Genomic DNA, 22,138 nt, shown 5'->3' on the forward strand with positions numbered 1-22,138 from the left:
ATATGCGTCATTTCAACTTTCATTCGGTCTTGCCCACATAAAAGGCATTGCAGGTCTTACAAATAACTAAATATACTAAACCACTAGAATTGCAGTTACTTCAACATTTACCATACACCCATTTATTCCTGTATTTTAAAAATACCCGATCTGTATTAGAAATAAAAGTGCACTGTGTACATGCTCCACATTTGAAGGTACCTTTTCTCTTAGTAGTATTATCAGACTTCAATTTACTCCCACTCCCAAACAGGTCCTTCAAAATTTTACCCCTCTTATAACTAATCTTCAGGGGTCCCTTGCTGATACCCTTAAGGTCCGTCAATGAAGTAAACCTATTCCATTCCTTTGTTATTACATCCACTACCATTTTGGAGTCTAAATTGAAATCTAAGGTAAGAGCTTTTGAGTAAACCAAGGGATCAACCTCCCTTAAACCGTGTTGGTTTGTGTCCAGTTCTTTACCCAACAATGGGTGGTACCTAATATGGCATAAATTACTTACATAGGTGCAAGTGTCAACCAATGATCCCCTCGGGTACCCCCCTTTGAATAAATACATTTTCAATAAAATCACATTCCAACAAAAAATCAGGATCCAGGGAAGTCATCCTGGATGCACAAATTAACTGACCCTTAAAAATGTTCTTTTTTTGTATATAAGAATGGGCACTTGAGAAATGAAGGTATGAATTTGAAAAAGTGTCTTTACGAAATATTTTTGACTTAATACCCTCAACAGTCTTAAATAAACTGATGTCCAAAAAAATCAAGCCTATCTGTATTTATCAAACTGGTAAACTCTAAAAAGGAGGTAGTAGTATCCAAATAATTGAAAAATTCATTAACTTTTCCACTGTGTCACTCCAAAGAAAAACTATATAATCTAAAAATCTCTGGTAATGGAACCAACAGTTACTATATACAGAATTTAAAACAGATTTTTTTTCTCCCACCATGCTAGAAATATATTTGCGTAAGTGGGGGCACAATTTTCCCCCAACGCCACACCTTTAATTTGATGAAAAAATTCTTCCCCATAGAAAATAAAACTGTTTTTTAATACCATCTCCATCAGTTGTAAAATCACTAACAACTGGTCAGTGGATGGACAGGCCTTGTCTACTAAAGCTTCTTCCAACCAGGTTAACCTTAAATCCTGGGGTATAACAGTAAACAAGTCTTTTATATCGACTGTGACAAAGATAATATTATCAAAGCACTGGTCTGTTTTAATTCTCTTTAAAATGTCCCAGGAGTCCTTTAAAATAGTCCTTTCTGTACCCCAAATGGACTTTAATTTTATATCCAGATATTTTGCTATAGGTGCCATCTTTGAACCTTCAGCCGATACTATTGGTCTTAAGGGGGGGGGTCACTAGGGTCCTTATGCACCTTGGGTATACCAAAAATAGTAGCAATTCTAGGTTGAGCTACATGTAAATACTTGAGTGTCCAGATCAATCAATCCTTCCAACAGTAAATCATTAATGGCTAAATCAAAATTTTTGTATGCAACAAAAATTTAATTTCTGGATACTCTCCTATAGGTGCTAAAATTACCCAAGATGTCTAAAGATCTCTAATTTAGTTTCATCTACTGAAAAAATAGTTAGGTGTGAGAATAAGTATTCTTTTAACTATTATAACATTTTTAATTATAGTTGTAAAGATCTGAAGGTTGATCATTTTAATTTATTGTCTCGGGGTTTTAAATTTATTCCTAACAATAAATGTGACCAGACTAAAGTTATTTTGGATGTTGAGACATTTATAAAGAAGCTAAACTTTGAAGTTATGTTTGAGGGAACAAGCAAAGGGACAAATTCAGAAATTTTAAGAAGAAAAAGTGAATTTAACCCAACTTTACAGCCCCAAATTAAGAATTTTAAATTTTTTTTGAATTTTGAATTTTATGGCAGGTTAATTCTTTTGCCCATAGGTTTAAACACAATCTCACGGCTGGGGAGCTGATGGTCTTAAAGGAACTTAAACAGAATCGAAATGTGCAAGTTATGAAACTGGACGGGGGGGATTCCATGTTGATGGACAATGTCATATATGAAGGTAAGATGTTAGACATCTTGCGTAATTCTAGCACCTATAGGAGAGTGTCCAGAAATTAAATTTTTGCTGCATACAAAAAAATTGATTTAGCCATTAATGATTTACTGTTGGAAGGACTGATTGATCTGGACACTCAAAAGTATTTACATGTAGCTCAACCTAGAATTGCTACTATTTTTGGTATACCCAAGGTGCATAAGGACCCTAGGGACCCCCCCCTTAAGACCAATAGTATTGGCTGAAGGGTCAAAGATGGCACCTATAGCAAAATATCTGGATATAAAATTAAAGTCCATTTGGGGTACAGAAAGGACTATTTTATAGGACTCCTTGGACTTTTAAAGGGAATTAAAATGGATCAGTGCTTTGATAATATTATCTTTGTCACAGTCGATATAAAAGACTTGTTTACTGTTATACCCCAGGATTTAGGGTTAACCTGGTTGGAAGAAGATTAAGTACTCCATCCAATGACCAGTTGTTAGTGATTTTACAACTGATGGAGATGGTATTAAAAAACAGTTTTATTTTCTATGGGGAAGAACTTTTTCATCAAATTAAGGGTGTGGCGATGGGGGAAAATTGTGCCCCCACTTACGCAAATATATTTCTAGCATGGTGGGAGAAAAAATATGTTTTCATTTCTGTATATAGTAACTGTTGGTTCCATTACCAGAGATTTTTAGATGATATAGTTATTTTTTGTTGTGACACAGTGGAAAAGTTAATGAATTTTTAAATTATTTGGATACTACTACCTCTTTTTTGGAGTTTACCAGTTCGATAAATACAGCTAGGCTTGATTTTTTGGACATGAGTTTATTTAAGACTGTTGAGGGTATTAGGTCAAAAATATTTCGTAAAGACATTTTTTCAAATTCATACCTTCATTTCTTGAGTGCTCATCCTTATATACAAAAAAAAAACATTTATAAGGGTCAGCTAATTCGTGCATCCAGGATGACTTCCCTGGATGCTGATTTTTTTTGTTGGAATGTGATTTTATTGAAAGTTTATTTATTCAAAGGGGTTCCCCCAGGGAATTATTGGTTGACACTTGCACCTGTGTAAGTAATTTATGCCATGTTAGGTACTACCAATTGTTGGGTAAAGGACTGGACACAAACCAACACGGTTTAAAGGAGGCTGATCCCTTGGTTTACTCAAAAGCCCTTACCTTAGATTTCAGTTTAGATTCCAAGATGGTAATGGATGTAATAACAAAGGAATAGAATAGGTTTACTTCACTGATGGACCTTAAGGCTATCAACAAGGGACTCCTGAAGATTAGTTATAAGAGGGGTAAAAATTTGAAGGACCTGTTTGAGAGTGGGAGTAAATTGAAGTCTGATAATACTACTAAGAGAAAAGGTACCTTCAAATGTGGAGCATGTACACAGTGCACTTTTATTTCTAATACAGATCAGGTATTTTTAAAATGTAGGAATAAATGGGTGTATGGTAAATGTTTTAGTAACTGCAATTCTAGTGGTTTAGTATATTTAGTTATTTGTAAGACCTGCGATGCCTTTTATGTGGGCAGGGCCGAACGAAAGTTGAAAAGACGCATATATGAGCATTTGTATGATGTTAAGAAAGGTATAGCATTCTTTGGATTGCCCAAGGGCAACGTTTGAATTTTTTGTTGTATGAATTTTTTGTCTTGGAGGTTGCTATACCTGATGTGAGGGGTGGTGCCTGGGAGACTATCCTAGAGTATAGGGAATTATTGTGGCAGATTACCCTAGATGCAGGCAGGACCCCCGGGTTAAATGAAAATATCTCAATAGCACCTCTACTGAAACTCAGGTCCACTGAGCTATAATGTACTATGTAAATATATACATTTTTTATAAATGCATATATTTTATATATATATATATATATATATATATATATATATATATATATATATATATATATATATACACTTTTTTACAAGTCTTTTTTATAAACACGTGAAGACATTTTATTTTATTATATTTTTTATATGAGTGATTGTATGAACAGTTTTCAGCTTCTACTATTGCATAAATGTCTTTTATGGTGTGTAATTATAATGTTTGGACACTAGGTGGCAATATTCTGATACTTTTGTATGTCTTTTTTAAAATTTTATTCTGTAATTTTATTGGCTATTTTATAATTTGGGGGATTATTTAATGGGCCTCAGCTATGTAATTTATTATTCTGATGAAGTTCCTGTGAACGAAAACATATTTGGAGTGTTATCAGCGTTTTGGAGTGTTGCTTGCTTTTATTTTGTGACATTAAACCTTGGAGGAATTTGTGACCTAGTGTGCTTCCTTCCAGCCTTTTTACTACTGTTTTTAATTATGCTATTTCCTGGTGGAAGTATTTCTTCTTCCTTTGGAGGATTTAACCATTTTTCAGTGAGTACAAATATATGACAGTTGTAGGTTTGAATCCAGGCATGAAGATTAGAATTGTATATTTTATATATATATGGATTCACTTCAGAAGATTGAAATACTGAAATATCGAATTTCAGTATTTCGAGCCAAAAAAAGTCGAATCCTGAGAAAAGCGAAAGTTCAGAAGCGCGAAATTCAAAACCTTGAATACCGGAGGTTTTGAATTTCACACTTCTGAGGTTTCGCTGTGGTTATGTTTTCAGGTAAGTGTGTGTGTGTGTTTGTGTGTGTGTGTGTGTGTGTGTGTGTGTGTGTGTGTGTGTGTGTGTGTGTGTGTGTGTATGTGTTAAGGGTATTGGGTAGGGGCTGTAGTGTGTGTCAGTGTGTTTTTTTTTGTTGTGATGTAGCTTGTGTGGTGGTGTTTTGTGTGTGTTTGTATGTAGTGCAACCTCGGAGTGAGAATATTTTAGTAGGGGGGTGGGGGTGCAGGGCATCTTTCCCCCCAGCTTTTATGTAGTAGAGAGGTTATGTGTGTGTGGGGGGAGAATGGTGTGTGTGTGCAGTAGTTCCGCGAAATTCAAAATCTCTAGTGTGCGAGATTTTGAATTTCATGTTTTTGAGGTTTCGTGGTTTTGTGGATTCGACTTTTTGGGTTCAAAATACTGAAATTCGATATTTCATTATTTTGAGCTTCTGAAGTGAATATATATATATATATATATATATATATATATATATATATATATATATATATATATATATATATAAAAGCCTGAATCAGCTTTTGGGAGGATTTTGTTGGTTTATTATATTTAAGAGAAGTACTGGATACAGTAGTTCAATGACTATTTGGATACATGCTGTGGGCTGAGTTTGGATGAATAGAGTTTTAACTGCTATTAGTTGTGGAAGACCCTGGATTTGGCTGTATGTCACCACATATTTTAAGTGATTGGTACACTATAGATGTTTGTTTCAATCTGACAGATACTTGCCTTCTGATTCTAGTATGAAGTTTATTATAGTGGTCTGAGTGTTTCAGTAAAATGTGTTTTTTTAAACAAATTAAGGAGTTGCATAGGGAAGATTAGATCCGATGGGTATACTTGTCAAGTGTTGTTGTGGGCACAGTAGTAGTATTCCTTATGCAAGGAGTGGAGGTTTTCTGACACCTGATAAGCTATTAGGGTTCATAGAAGGATTAAACATGGCTAAGAGTTAATGTATCATATTATAGCTATAGAACATAGAGTTGATCTTTTGGTTTGGAATAACTATAGGAGATTGGTTATTCTAGTGAACTGAGGATCTGTTTATAATAGTTAGTAGAGGCAAGAGTTGTGTTGAAGTAAGTTAAAATGTAATGTTTATGATGGAGGTAATGATATGAAAGTGTTTGGTTAAGAGGTCTGCTAAGAGGAGAGTTGAATGGGCAGCTACTTTAAACAGAAGGAATTGTCGGTGGCAAAATAGGAGGATGGAAAATGAAATGAAGCACTGCTGAACACAATGAGCACAACATGGTGGGAACCTACGCTTGGAAAGCAACTGTTAAAAAAGCCCCCAAAAAATATCTTCTACCTCCACCAATATGTCCCCTGTGACTGTGCTGAATAAAGAGATTCTGTTATTGATACCACAGATGGAGGAGTGTCCAAAACTATATCCAGAAAGTATCCAAACAATCATTTTAACCAGACAGTGAGAAGTAGAAAATGTTTGTCCAAGTTCACAACATCCTGTGATAATGTCAATGCAAACCATAGAATTCCCCAAGTATTCAAGTTTTATAGAAGACTTAAACAAGGTACATGTGTTAGCAGTTCAAAATTCCGAAAAATATTAAATAACAACGAACACTACTGAAATATGATGTTATTGCATCACTGAATGTCTTCAGGTTGTATCTAATAGACAAAACTATTTTGCTATAAAAGTAATACATTTTCTCTTACAAGAACATAAAATAATGTACTTCAGAATACTGCAGATCTTTGGCTTCCAGTGCATGTGGTTATATTATTAAGAGGCTGATTCCTTCAATGTTGGTCAGATTTTCCAAATGATCATCCTGTTGTCTAGTATTCTATAGTGATCACAGGGTTTAAGTGTAAGTGCTTATGAAGCTTGACATCATGCATTTCAATCTTTACTGCTGATTGCACTCTGACATACCAAATATTACACATGGATAAGAGCTGAATCTCTGTACCCTGTACGTAGAACACTACCATTGCAAATATAGTGTTTCACAACCTACTACCTTAAGAGGATTAATCTATGAACTGTGGGGCAAACTATTGTCATTAATCTCACGTGGATAGGATGCCCATCCTTAGGTTTGCATTACTTATATAGAAGTGCTTCTTAATAAATTTCTTATCATCTTGCTGTGCCATATTGTAGTGACACCATGAATTTATTTGCAAACTTTTTTTTTACATTACTGTTACTATTAACTTTTCTTTATTATTTTTATTCTACTTTATATTTCTCTCTTCATGTTACCGCTACTTGCAACTTCTGCAGGAACACATATAAAATAAAGTACTTCCAGACTAAGTCACCTGGTCATTGGACACGATCTCTATGATGCCACATATTCAAATGTGCCCTCATGATGAGTTGCTCATTAAATCAGTTTCATTGATTTGACTTTGTGTCAAAGCTTCCACATGTACTGTTGCTGGGTTTATTAGAAATCACTTAGACAGATGCTGTAGAACCAAAGCAGGGTCATCATGCAGTCCAACAGATCTAATGGAAAAAACAAAAATAGAATTGTTTTACATTGCAAGTATCCACAGAAACTATGCACACAATGAACGGTACATACAAGTAGACCAAACAGATATTACAGCAATACCATAGTCTTGGATGAAACCTGGGGACAAAACTCCCGCTTCTGTAAATTTACTATACCAGTACTGCTACCAAGGTCTTACTAAGTATGCTGCTGCTAGATTCAAGGTGTGAGTCAGCAGCCATGGTAACATTATCCCTTAAAATAATTAGCTAGTATCCTTAATGGTTGATTTGTGTAAGTTTAATCAAAGGCTACCTCAGCCTTACCTTTGGACCTCTACACTATTCCCGTCTACATTGTTCACCATACTGGAAAGTATGACTCTTGCCCAGTTTAACATCATAATTTTAGGAGACATTAACATGCAATGAGGTCAGTACTGCAGTAGTTCCTAGGACAGATAATTAGAGGGTCTTTCCTTAACACAAAAGGTTTCCAGCCTAAAAAAACTTAATCACCTTATTTCTAATATCCAAAAGTCTCCAAATAATCATTTTAACCACATATTGAGAAGTAGAAAATGTCTTTCCAAGATCACAACATCCTGAGATAGTGTCAGTCCAAACCATAAAATTCTTCAAGTATTCAAGTTTTATAGAAGACTTAATCACCTTACTTCTAATTACCTTTTGTTAGACTATATCACCTTCCTTGTAATTACCCTTTATTAGACTAGATCACCTTACTGCTAATTACCTTTGTTAGACTATATCTCCTTCCTTGTAATTACCTTTTGTTAGACTAGATCACCTTATTACCTTTTGTTAGACTAGAGCACCTTAATTCTAATTATCCTTTGTTAGACTGGATCACCTTCCTTCTAATGACACTTTATTAAACTAGATCACCTTCATCATATTTACCATTTTTAGACTAGATCAACTTCCTTTTAATTACCATTTGTTAGATTTTAATGGATATAATGATGATAGGCTTTCGTCATCTGAAGTAATGCTACCTTTGCTCAGTGAGTATTGTTACTTTTTTTTACATCTTAACAAAAACAAAGCAATCAAGCAATGAAAAAAAAAGAAACAAAAAGTATAGGTAGTGTGGTTTTCTTGTACAGAAATGAAAAACTTGCACTATCCACAAACCTCAGAATCACCAGCTAGCAGGGGTAGAGCCAAGATGACTAAGTGAAGATAAACTTTTAGTGCTCTGCATAATAAAACCACTGACAATAGTTTTGATTATTCAAATATTGATTTTCATGAAATTATATAAACGTTTTCCTGTCAGTTTTACTTAGAGACTGAACTACTGAATGAAGATTAGCAATTGTAAGCATTCTCATACTGACATTTCTCTGAAGAAAGACATGCAACTATTGACTTTGACTCTTCAAGAATTATCCTTGAAAATGGATGGTTTCCAGATGAATTTAGAAAATTTCAGACAGAACTGTCTTAAACAAACAGATGTTTTTAAAGAACAATAATGTCCTGAATGACATACATGGGAGGCTAAAAGAAGAAATTCAAATGGAATATTTATGAAAACAAGATATATAGCTTCTAAACAAAATAGATGACTTAGAAAATAGAGAAAGGAAATTGCAATATAGGGATTTTTGGTCTTCCAGAAAAAAAGCTGAAGGTGAGGATTTAATTTCATTCTTAAATGTTTGGATACCGGAAATATTAAATATGCAAGACAGTCTTTTCTATGGTATTGAAAGAGCCCACAGGGTCATAAATAGACCTACTCCTACTTTACCTTCTGCTCCAACAAGATCTATAGTTATAAACTTTGTGTCATATATTGATGAAGAACCAGTACCAAAAATTGCTTGGAGGAATACCCATTTGAAATACAAACAGAATTGAATCAGATTTTATAATTATTAGTCAACTAAAACAATAGACAGTTGCTGTCCACTTCTGAAAACTCTTAAACAGAATGGTTTTAAATCACAGATAATTCTTCACAGCAAAAATAAAAACTCATCTGTCAAATGGAGTACAAATCTTTAACAATTTAGAAGAAGCTTTTATATTTGCCAAAAATAATAATCTTATTCCTATGAGTGAAGTCATGGATTCGTCATCCCCTTCTCCGAAATGAACCTCCGATAAAAATACATGGACTGATATGAAAAAAAAAAATGATTCCAGTTCTACCAGTGCTAACAAAATTATAAAAGCTTTAGTTACACAATAACTGTTACATTTGAACATTTTCTTCTATTTTAATGCATAACTATCGTTTTTGTCCTTGATAATTATCTAACAAGTTCTAAATACCCAATAAGGAAAACAGTTAAAATCAAGAAAATATATATATATATATATATATATATATATATATATATATATATATATATATAGATAGATAGATATCACTTAAACATGCCTCGTTGAGAATTTGCTCTTCTACATCTTTCCTGAATTTAAGGTAGATATTATAGTTTCTTTATGTAAACCATATGTTATTTCCTTTGCACAGGTAATTTATTTCTTCACATATCTTCTTTTATAGTTTAATAATGAATGTTTCTAGATTATAAGGGTGAATTATATTCCCTATTTACTGGAATATCTCACTACTTACATTATAAATAGATTTGTAGGTACTACAGTTTAATTTTACTGCTATCGCGTGTGTGTTGGATTACTTTATTTATGTGAAAATGTTTATTACCATCATTCTCTTTGCAAAAATTTGTATTAAACTTCATTATATCTGTATGCATCTTTTAGAATGGGAAAGAAGAGATGGTGGAGGAAAAAGGGGTATGAATGGTTTATTTTCCTATTTATGTATATTAGCTCAATATATTTTTCTTTAATTTTACAGCTATGTAATCTGTTGTAGTGATTTCTCATTTCTGAATGTGTAATTTCATTATCAATTAATCATAACAGTTCTCATTTGTATTTAAGTTAATGAATATTTACTTCAACACTGTTTCTTATTTAATCATAATCAGACAATAGTTATTATCATCTATTGTTGTTGCATTGCTCAGTTTATTGTTTAGTTTATACATCACTCATTCCTTCCTTCACATTCTTAACTATCTGCTTTAATGCAGACACTAAGCAATATTCTTTCTATTTAACAGTGTTAGCTGAATAGTTAGTTAAATACTGACATAATTAAATGGAAGTGAGATTAATCTGAACAAAATGATACTCCCTGGGATTCATTAAACCTTACACGGAGTGTAGGAATAGTGCAGGAGCTGCTGCAGGCAACATGTCCACCGAGAGATTTAGCAAAGGGCTCCCGGGATGTGCACGAGTGCTCCTACACTATTCCTACATGGACACCACTGCCTAATGCTAATTACCTCATTTCCTGGTGAAAACCATGGAAATGAGGTGAATTAGTGATTCAGCAGGCAGGCAGGTGTCCGTGCAGTAGTGTAACCTGCAGATATACATTCAGTTACTAGCTGAATACATTTCTGCAAAAAGGAAAACGGAGGCATGACACCCTCAAATAAAGCATGTATTCCATTAATTAGGCATACCAATGACCAAATATATGGCCACTGGTATGAAAAATAGTTTAGATTTTCTAAAATAAAAGTGGGGGGTTTTTTTGGCCAATCTTGGCTGTTTAACCATAGGGCAGCGGCACGCAAACGGTATCATACCGAAAATAAAAAAAGGGGGGGATCACTTTTGAGAGAAAGCTGCATTTTTCCATTATAGTCAATGGCATGCAGAATGAAAGCAATACCAGGGAATAGTGGTTGCTAAGTGAAAGGCTCAGTGTAAGTGTCGTAACTCAGGAGTGAGGCAGTGGTGCATGCAAATGAGGGGATTTATACTGAATCACAAATTTCTTCTAAGTGTCAGACTGCACCTAACTGTGTAGGTGCTCTAACATCACGTTGTAGACAGGAGGAGCAGTTAACATAATAGAGGGTGTGTCATGCTTGCTGTAAGCAAAGCACATTGGAGCTCAGTGGCCCGTGTTTGCCGTGACCTAAGCACAGCTAAGGAAGAGGGTGTGTCTGAGGCTGTATTGTCTTATTCCATGAAATGCAGAGCCTGTTCGCGTCCAGGGAGGGCCAGTTCTGCATAAAAGTGTTTACTTTAGTTCAACGGGTGTGCGTGGTATGCACCGGGCCTAAAAAAAAAAAAAAAAACAGGGAATAGCAGAACTCTTTACCTTTGAGCACCAGGAATGCTCAGCATGCATCAGGGCTTAAACAGGGTGGAAATGGGAAAGGGAAACTACAGAAGGAAGGCAATCAAGGAGAACTACCATAACTGGCAGGTGGAATGTATCAGAATCAGCCAATTACACATGCAGCAGCCCAGCACACTACTATAAACTATGCAAACACCTTTCAGTCTGTTTTTTCCCACAACATCTACACCACTGATGTACACATTTGGGGAATTTTAAACTGAAAAAATCTAACAAAAAATTTTAGGGGCTGCTGTTGCTTTGCTCTATCAGTATGTGCTAGAGGCTGAGGGCAGAGAAGAGTATAATGCTGACAACCAACTCAGACCAAGGAGGAGGAGAAGAGTATTCAGACCCAAGGTAACCTACCAGGGGCTACATGATCTGGAGATAGTAGAGTGATACAGGGTAGACAGGGAAATACTTCAGCAACTTGTTGAGCTGTGCTGGCCTCGCATCAGAGCCAGAACCAATAGAGGGGAACCCATCCCAGTGGATACCAAGGTATGTGTAGTCTTAAGAATACTAGTAACAGGTTCTTTCCAAAGACCAACTGGGGATATCATGGGGCTCTCACAAGTTTCTGCATCCAGGATACTCAACCAGTTCCTGGATGCCATGTGACAACATGCCGCTGAGCACATTTACTTACCCAGCACCCGTGAGGAGAGGGCCAGCAATATGCACCTCTTCCACCATGTAGCAGACTACTCAGAGGTACTGGGTGCCATAGACTGCATGCACATCCACATCAAAGCACCACCTGTTAAACAGAGTAGGGTCTACATAAACTGCAAGGGCTTCCCCTGCATCAACTGCCAGGTCATGTTCGATGCCGAGGGCAGCATCAAGAATGTGTGTGCTGGCAATCATGGAAGCTATCACAACTCCCACATCCTACATTCATCACAGCTGTACCAGGCATTTGCCAGTGGGTACATCCCATATGGCCATCTGGTGAGGGATGCTGGCTATGCACTGGAGCCATGGATGATGACGCCCATCATAAATGCACACACCCACACAAGAATGCCATAACAAGGCACACGCACAAACCAGGATCATTACAGTGCATCATACCTCCCAACCATATTGAATTACCACGTTTGGGTGTCCAAATGAAGGGGTGCCATGATTCCTGAGTGGTATCCCTTCATTTCTGATTGTTTCTTTTGTTTTTTCAATGTTTCGAATTTCCGTGCTGTTTGCGCTGACATCATCACATGAGCAATGACATCAGCTCCATCAGGGCTACCAGCCAGTCGGAATTAAGCTCAAGGAGCTCACATCATGCACATTTCTGGCTGGCCGCTCAAATGTGAGTGGGAATGGACAGCACTCTGCTAATGGGGATTATTGGCTGCCGCAGCACTATTTTATTTATGTTCAGAACGGCAAGCAGGGAATCAGTCTGGGCAGCACTCTTATGGACTATTTTTGCAACGGCAGCAAGGAATCAGTCTCTGGGGCTGGGCAGCACTCTTACAGATTATTTATGTTCAGAACAGCAGTGGGAGCAAGGAATCAGGTCAGACAGGAAGACTGAGCAACTTGCAAGTAAGGAACGGTGTGTGTGTGTGTGTGCATGTTTGTGTGTGTGTGTGTGTGTGTGTGTGTGTGTGTGTGTGTGTGTGTGTGTGTGTGTGTGTGTGTGTGTGTGTGTGTGTGTGTGTGTGTGTGTGTGTGTGTGTGTGTGTGTGTGTGTGTGTGTGTGTGTGTGTGTGTGTGTGTGTGTGTGTGTGTGTGTGTGTGTGTGTGTAACCATTCTGGTGGTGATGGGAAATAGACAGGACATTTTATGCAGGTTAACTAACTAACCAAATAAAAGGGAAGACAAGTTTTACAGGTTCAATCACTGGCAGTCTTCCTTGTTAGTTTGCTGTTTCGTGTTAGTTTTTGTGGTTTCCCTTTCTGCCAGATTTCTGGAACTGTGAGTTTTGTTTATTAGTGCTGTGTTGCATGTGGAACTAACTGATGAAGCAGTCCTGGGGGGCAGTGTTGTGTACACAAGGAAGACAGTAAGAACCTTTAAGGTGTTTAAGGAATGTAAGTGTCTCATCTGTTAAAGTTACATTTAACTTGGAGAAAACAATGGAACTTGGAATTCAGTATATTGTGGCTTCAAGAAGGGAATTTATCTGGACGATATATTAAGTGAGCGTAAACAATGGATTTGGTACCTCAGGGCAAACCATAGACTTGCAACCTTTAACGCTGTACATATTTATTTTTTTAATTGCTGCTGCACTTTGCTTGGTGTCATTTGAATTCTTTAACAAGTGGATTGCTGACAAACTACCAGGTGGTGGGAAAGTGTGCACTGCCTGTCTGATGCAATAAGCACTTTGTCTACGGAACCGTAAAGGAGAAAAGTACTAATAATGTATTGATGGCTGTATTACAAGTAGAGTAATTAACAAGAAACATTGCATATTTTAATTTAATTTTTTTCTTGCTGCGTAATTGTACTAACATGTTTACAGTTTGACACATTATCACTGAAATGTAAATCTAACCAGTACTAGTATAGTATTGTTGTTGGGTTAATGGAAAAATGTGCATTTCTTATATTTGGTGAAATACTTAGTTTCGTTATTAAGAAAGTGACTGAGCGGAAGTCTACAAGTACAGTTGCCTATTGCATAGGTTTAGAGACTGTAGTAAAATAATCACTGGGAAAAGTGTGTGTGTGTGTGTGTGTGTGTGTGTGTGTAAATGCCCCCATTTAATACACTTGGTGGCTAGAGGCACTCAGGCTCAAACCTGTACCTTGGGTACAGGTAAAAAGAGCCTAATGTCCCTAGCCACAACCACTTGTGAGCTTTGTCCAGGTTTTTTGTGCTAAGAGTTGAGAGCTATGGTGAGATGTGAGAACTGAATTTGTATTCCCCCATTATTGGCTTTGCCCAGATTTTTTGTGCTAAGAGGTTGACAGCTATGGTGAGAAGTGAATTCACTAAATGACAGCCATTAAGTTTCAGTCTTCCCATTTTTCAGGAAATTGCTGATTTGGTATAGTGGTATATTGCTCTGACTGCAGTGCATAGGGTCCTGGGTTCAAGACTTGCCAGTGAAATGCATGGTGGTAACACAACATTTTATTCTAGCAACTTTCCAAAATTATACAAGCAATGTTAGTGTCTCTGTTTTTTTACCTTTTGTCGTCCCCCCCCAAAAAATGAAATTGAAAATAAGTGTGAGAAGCTGTGCAAGATGCCTATGGCTTACACTACTGTCATTCTATTTGTACTGTGGGTGTGGAAGTAGACTTTTATGATGGAAATGTTCTAAATTGAGCAGCTTGGTCATTATTGGTTCATGCATTTTGTTTCATTGCCTACAGTATAGCCTACTGGAAAATGTTCAAACAATAAATTTAAAATGCACAATATCTAACAAAAGTGCTGTTTTATACAAGGAATATAATTTAATAAAGCCAGGAAGGTGTATCAAAGAAAATAAAACATGTATGTTTCTTGTTTTGTGTGCAAGGAGCCAATGATTTGAAAACAGCCCTAAGGTAATCTTTATCTACTATGCCGCCATATGCATTTTCTTTGGATGTGGTGTGGGTTTTAATGCTGGTTCAATGAATGTGAATTTCAAGGGTAGAGAAGTTTTAATGCCAAATCTATTTTCATTGTGAGACAGTATTGCTTTGTTTAGCAGATGTCTGTTAGTGTTTGTACATTGTTGTGCTGTAAAATGTAAAAATAAAATCCAAATAATCATTGCAGAAGTAAATCAGTATGCACACATTAGTGTTTATGGTAAATGGGGTGAACTAGCCAGGTAATGGGGCATTGAAATGGCTGCAGGGGGACTCTGGTGCTGTATTTTGGTTGTCTGTTCTTCAGTTTGAGTTTGAAAGTTGGTATCCCACACTTCCATTGAAGTGGGTGGGGTTACATAATTATGTATGCAAATTAGATGTTAATCATCATACAGATTTGTACCTATTTTTCATGGGCCTTGTCCAGATTTTTGATGTTTTCATGTTGAGTGGTATGTAGGACATGTGATTGGGATGCTCAAGTCATGGTTCCGCTGCCTTGACATATCTGGTGGAGGCTTGCAGTACTCTCCAGCCACATGTGCACACATGTTCATAATATGTGCCATGCTACACAATATGATTCTGCAGAAAAAGCTGCAGCAGGAACAAAATGGGGAAGGGCCACACAGCCCCCACCATTGCCAAGGTCTCCACAGGCACAGAGAGACTCAGAGGAGGAACATCCTGAGCCTGCCCCTGTAGGCAGATGGAGGCATGCTCAGCATACCCTGGCCTTGGCAAACAGGCAACACATAGCACATACACTGACACTGTGGGGTCCCAGGGACTGATCTCTCTCTTTCTTTCTGACTTGCACATACAGTAAAATGGATGCCAAACATCACACCACCTATATCTTACCATGTATAGGCAGTGTATTTCTTTACAAGAAAAGAAGAAAGGGGTGATAGGAAAGTGGTGAAAAAGCAGGCACACAGAGGGGAAAACAATATGAAAGATAGCTAGAGATGTGCAGTACAGATGTAGAGAATGTCCATAGCTGTCCATTTCTGATACAGCAACAGCTGTGCATTTGTACAAAATTTGGAGGTGAATTTGGACACTCAAACCCCTGAGAGAGGGACGGAGACAACAGTAATGTGTTGTTAAGCCAGTTAGACAAGATTACATTTGTCCAGTGGACACGTGTGAAATGGACAGCTATGTATGGGGTGTCTTTTTTTGTGGGAGCATATTGCCCTTTTTTTAAAAGGTGAGAGTGGGATGTTGGAAAGGATAGTAGGTATATTTGGGGAGGTAGGTCGGATAGTAAGACAGACAAGACAGCAGACAGGGGTGGTATATGACACATGACTTAGCTTTTCTGCCTTGTTTCCTAGGAATCCCCAGTAGTGTGCTCACATTCCCCTCAGCAAAAGTCTCATCCTGTGTCACGCCCAACCTCCAATCAACCCAAGGCTGTCCCGTTTCCCTGCACTGTGAGACCCTGCGTCAGTGGAACACTAAAGTGCTTTCAGCTACACTAGTTCCCCTCTACAAAAGTTTCATCCTGTGTCTTGGCCAACATCCAATCAACCCAAGGCTGACTCATTGCCCTGTACTGAGACCATGCATTGGTGGAACACAAAATTGCTTTCAGCTACACTAGTTCCCCTCAGCAAAAATGTTTCATCCTGTGTCTTGGCCAATGTCCAGACAACCCAGTTGCCCTGCACTGTGAGACCTTGCATCGGTGGAACACTACAGTGCTTTCAGCTACACTAGTGCATGTTAGAGTTGTATTTAATCTGTCCTCTAAACTGAAGACTCTTTCCCCTTTCACTGTACAAGTGCACACTACTGGTCTCCGTCCCCCATTTTTCTCTTCCTATTGTACTCCTAGGTCAATTACTTAAAACTACTTTTTCTTGGAAAAAGTTTAGCTATGTAACTGCAGCCCATACTTCAGTTGTTTTTCCCTGTAGAAGTGGTGGTCCTTTTCACCACTGTACTAGATTAGTAGCATAAGATTTGTAGTTATTAGGAAGATACTGCACTACACTGACCTGGAATTGACTTAGTTTGGTTTTCCTGTTTTCTGTTTAGCATCTGGCCTAATCCAGTTTTTCTGACTCACAACCTTGTATTACTTTGTGTCTACCCCCTCCCCCACCTTGAACCTGCATAACTCCCTCCCACTCCTGCTTAATTACAGAGGTATCAAAAAACCTGATGTAGAAAGGCACCATCTTTTGACTTAGCTTTTCTGCCTTGCTTCATAGGAATCCCCAGTAGTGTGCTCATGTGTAAGTACTACCTGGTATTGGTTTTGTGAGTCTTATTGCTATTTTTCTGAAGTTTCACACATGGTATGTATTTTTGTCATGCATATTTTAGTTGGTAACAGCTCTATTTGGTCACTTGTTTTCTGGACTTGCATTTCAAGAGCGTTTTTTTTTTCCTTTACTTTATTTGCCCTGCATATGAGTGTTTTTGTTATGCCAGTATAGAATTGTATTTATAGCATATTGTGACTTTAAATAACAGGTAAAATGCTTCTTTATTCACTAATGTGAATATTGTCACCTGCTATGTGTACTTTTAGATCAGTAACCTGTTTGGCAATTAGAGTACAGCTTATTGTAACCACCGAGAGATACAAGTGACTCTGTGTATCTGCATAACATCACTGAATTTCTGACTGTAAGTTGGAGAATTCTAAATTGCGTGTAGCATCTTAGTTGTTACTATTTTCTCTTCATAACCTTATAACAATACAAAATAGTGTAGTGTATTGTATAATAGCTTGGTATCAACTGCAGTTACCTTTTTGTTTTTTTTTTTTTTGTTTTGTTTTTATCCTTGCATTTTGCGTTGCTCATAGAATTGTGCTGTTTCTTATAAGGTATGCTTGGTAATCAGAGTGTTTTAAAACTTCAGACCTATTTACCTCCTTTTCCTTTTTACTTCCAGTCCCCTCAGCAAAAGTTTCATCCTGTGTCTTGGCCAACCTCCAATCACCCCAAGGCTGTCTTTTTGCCCTGCACTGTGAGACCCTGTGTCAGTGGAACACTAAAGTGCTTTCAGCTACACTAGTGTATGTTAGAGTTGTGAAACCACCGGTATACGACCAGGAACCAACGTGAGGATCGTAGCTGGAACAGCAACACTTGAATATACAATTAATCCACCACAAAATCCACCAACGAGTAAATGGAAGTAACTTCTTTATTGCACGATACACAGAGATGAAAATCAAACACTAGTTTAGCGCTTTCATCCGCCATGCGCAGACTTCATCAGAACTAGTGCCTCCGCCATTACAGCATATTTAAGTCAAATTTGGTGCCAAAAATCTGACAACTTTCTTAAAGATACAATGTATCATAAATTCTCCAATATACTTGATTAAAATACTTAAATTCATATATGATGCTATATACAATTATCCTAATTAAAATATGTTAAAAAACTTTTTTAAAAAATGTTAAAACTCTTATGTAATTGAATTATTATGTTGTTATAAGTACATATATTAGCTTTATCGATACCTAGTGACAACTATGCCACTAATTTATACAATATAATCTATTTTGACTAATACCAAGGCTTAGTATTACTAAGAATCCAAGGTAAAAAAAGGTTTAATACTAATATATTCATTGATACCTGGACTCCTAGTAGCATCTGTCAGCATCTGCCATTTACTTTCCCTACACGCTAATCTTGTTTTCCAATCCCCCCCATATTGTATATCCGGCTCTTGATCTATAATAAGAAATAAGAAAATATGTTGTTCCCCATATTCCTTAATATGCCTATATAAGGCATTTTTGCAATCTTTAACTTGTATCCTATAATAATGTTCGTAAATGCGTTTCTTTAACTGCCTCTCTGTTTTGCCTATATAATAGGCTGAACATACCACACACTGGGCTAGATAAACTATATGTTTGGTATTGCAATTTCCACCTCTACTTCTAATCAATGTGTGATTTACATCCCCCAAAAAAATCTTGGTATTCTCATTAATGTATCTACATTGATTACATCTTCCACACTTCTTCGTTTTGATATTTCCTAACTTCTTACATGTCTTGTTGTTATTTGCTTTTTCTAATAATCTTTTAATATTAGGTCCAGTCTTGTATTCTATCCTCGGTTGAATTCCTAAAATTGTTTTATTTTGCTCTGATATTGTTATCATATCCCAATATTTATTTAAAATTTCCTTAATCATATTACTATATGGTGTGTAGGTAATAACACATACTCTACCCATATAAGACTGGTTGACGCTGTTTTTCTCCTTTGTAATTAAAATATCACCTAATAAAGGCTTGTATTTATGGCCCCATTTTGTTGTAACATATTTAATGGTGTCATCTAACATTCCTACCGGATATCCTCTATTCTTAAATAAATTATATATTAACTTCATTTCATTTTCCATCAGTTCCTTACTCTAAGACATCCTAGCACCCCAAATGCATTGTCCTTTGAATATATTTTTAAATATATGTGGTGGGTGTTTACTAGTAAAATATAAATAATTGTTAGAAAAAGTATTTTTCCTATGGACTCTCGAAGAAAATCCATCCTTGGATAAACTGATGTATGTATCCAAATATGCAATTCCATGATTGCTAATTTCATATGTGAATTTGAGGAATTGTGTCGTTCCATTAATGTATTCCAAAAAGTTCTTTAAATCTTCATTTGATCCCTTCCATAAAATAAAAATGTCGTCAAGAAATCTTGCGTAAAAAACTATATAAGGATAATATTCACTGTTAAATATAACATTTTTTAAAAAAGTTTTTAACATATTTTAATTAGGATAATTGTATATAGCATCATATATGAATTTAAGTATTTTATCAAGTATATTAGAGAAGTTATGATACATTGTATCTTTAAGAAAGTTGTCAGATTTTTGGCGCCAAATTTGACTTAAATATGCTGTAATGGTGGAGGCACTAGTTCTGATGAAGACTGCGCATGGCAGATGAAAGCGCTAAACTAGTGTTTGATTTTCATCTCTGTGTATCGTGCAATAAAGAAGTTACTTCCATTTACTCTTTGGTGGATTTTGTGGTGGATTAATTGTATATTCAAGTGTTGCTGTTCCAGCTACAATTCTCACGTTGGTTCCTGGTCGTGTACCGGTGGCTTCACATTTGTTTGGTTTGACCATTACAGTTTTTCTCTTGTCGTTTGTTCCGGTCATGGCAGGAGTGGGCGAGGATGCGTCTGCTGCATTGAACAGCGAAGAAGTTACATTATTGCAAGCTGAGGTAGCAGCTTTGCAGAAGGATGTCCAAAAGCTTATGGATATGGTTCATTTAATGTTGGAAGTACCCAAACAGACTGAATGTATGGAGCGTACTTCTTCTGTCAATGCTTCACCGGGGAAGCATTGTTGTAAGCGCAAAGAAATTGTATTGGTGTTGGACACCAGTACATGTAACGATATACCTAATGGACAGATTTGCGAGGATAAAGTGGAGACACTGACCAGACAGGGTTCACTCGACTTGACTCATAAGGAAGGCAATTTGATAGTGACTCCTGAAAAAGATTTTACATTTGATTTCAGTTTATTCCACAGTCGAGTGGAAATGGAACAGTGTGGAACTAAACCAAAGAGTACATTACCGCTCAAGACGTACTCAACTATTGCAAGAACACAAAAAAACAACACTAAAGGTACTGTGAAAAACAAATTATCTAGCCTATGTCAGGACAACAGGTCTGAACATAGGAAAGAGAATAACTTTAATTCTCATAGGACAGTACGTTCTAATAATGAAGTTATTGACCATTTTTTAATGAATGAATATGAATTTGATAAAATATATAATTCACCTACTAATAAAACAAGATATGGTGGTGATGACAAGGATACAATTAAGAATATGATATATAGCTAAGGGAACAAACTGATACAGATTAAAAATGTTAAAGTGGATAACGCATACCTAAACAAATGTATTAAGTCTCAAATAGTACCCAAAGGTTTGAGGTTTTTCAAACTACCTATGGGAATGGAGTATAATGAGAATGTAATAACTGAATTTAATAATTTATTTGATGAATTTGGATATATGTATATTTAATTACTTATGAAATGTAATGATGAAAAATTATCTGGACTTGTTGAGGAAGTAGAACGTATTAATGAAATCATATTACGGCATCCAGATTTTGAACAATGGAGTGATTTATACCATAAGCAGTTCCATTTGGCTGATACTAAGGCAGATAGTGTATTCCTCAGGAAAAATAGAAAGATTGAACGTGATATAGAAACATATAGGTTAGACAAAGCATACATTTGGCCACAGGATAGGAAATCACAGTTCAAGGAAAGACACATCAGCCATAGGGACTTGAGAGAAACACATAGAGAAGAGAATTTTCAAGGAGGCAGGTTTCATCCAACTTACAAGAAACCCTTCCCGCAAGGGAACAGGAGATACAAATGAAGGATGTGTTTGAGCAGATAGAACTACTACATACAGTGAACACGGAGAGCTTAGGATTACACCATGACAACAGCTCAGTGTTTAAAGAAATTGCAGATGGTGAGGAACATATTTGCCATTTTGAGAAGCACCAGGTTATTAGTACTTATAAGGGTTTCAATGTTTTCAATTACACAGAGTTCCATATCAAGGAAGAATTCTATCAATTAATGAGTAAGGGGATGAAATTTATTCCAACTAATCAATTCAGTTTAGTGGATCACATCAATGAAATCAAATTATTTTGTAGGAGACTTAATTTAGCTTTACAATTTGAGAACAAAAATGATGATAACAAGACATATGTGTTAACGGAATTAAAGAAAAAAAGTACATATATGCCTATTAGTAATATACAAGTGAACAACTATGAGAAGATGGTGTGTAAGGAATTGTATAGGTTGAATAAGGAAACTCATAGATCTTACATATACCCACAGGAAGATAACCTTACTATTCAGGAAAGGAAATGTTTAAATGAACTCATTAACAACAAGGACATAAGAATCATGAAACCCGCCAAAGGTGGGGGTGTTGTATTATTTACCAATCTAGCATATAATGCAGAAATATACAATATATTATATGAGTCGGGAAATTATGAGACAGTCTCGATTAATCAAATTAATATAAGACATAGAAGAATCGATTTAACTTTAGAGGAATATATGATTGACAATAGAATAACTCAGGAACTATATGAATTTTTGAAGGTTGATTA

Source organism: Protopterus annectens, chromosome 2.part1, assembly GCF_019279795.1.
Source record: "Protopterus annectens isolate FY-2018-M chromosome 2.part1, PAN1.0, whole genome shotgun sequence".
Lineage (NCBI taxonomy): Eukaryota > Metazoa > Chordata > Ceratodontiformes > Protopteridae > Protopterus > Protopterus annectens.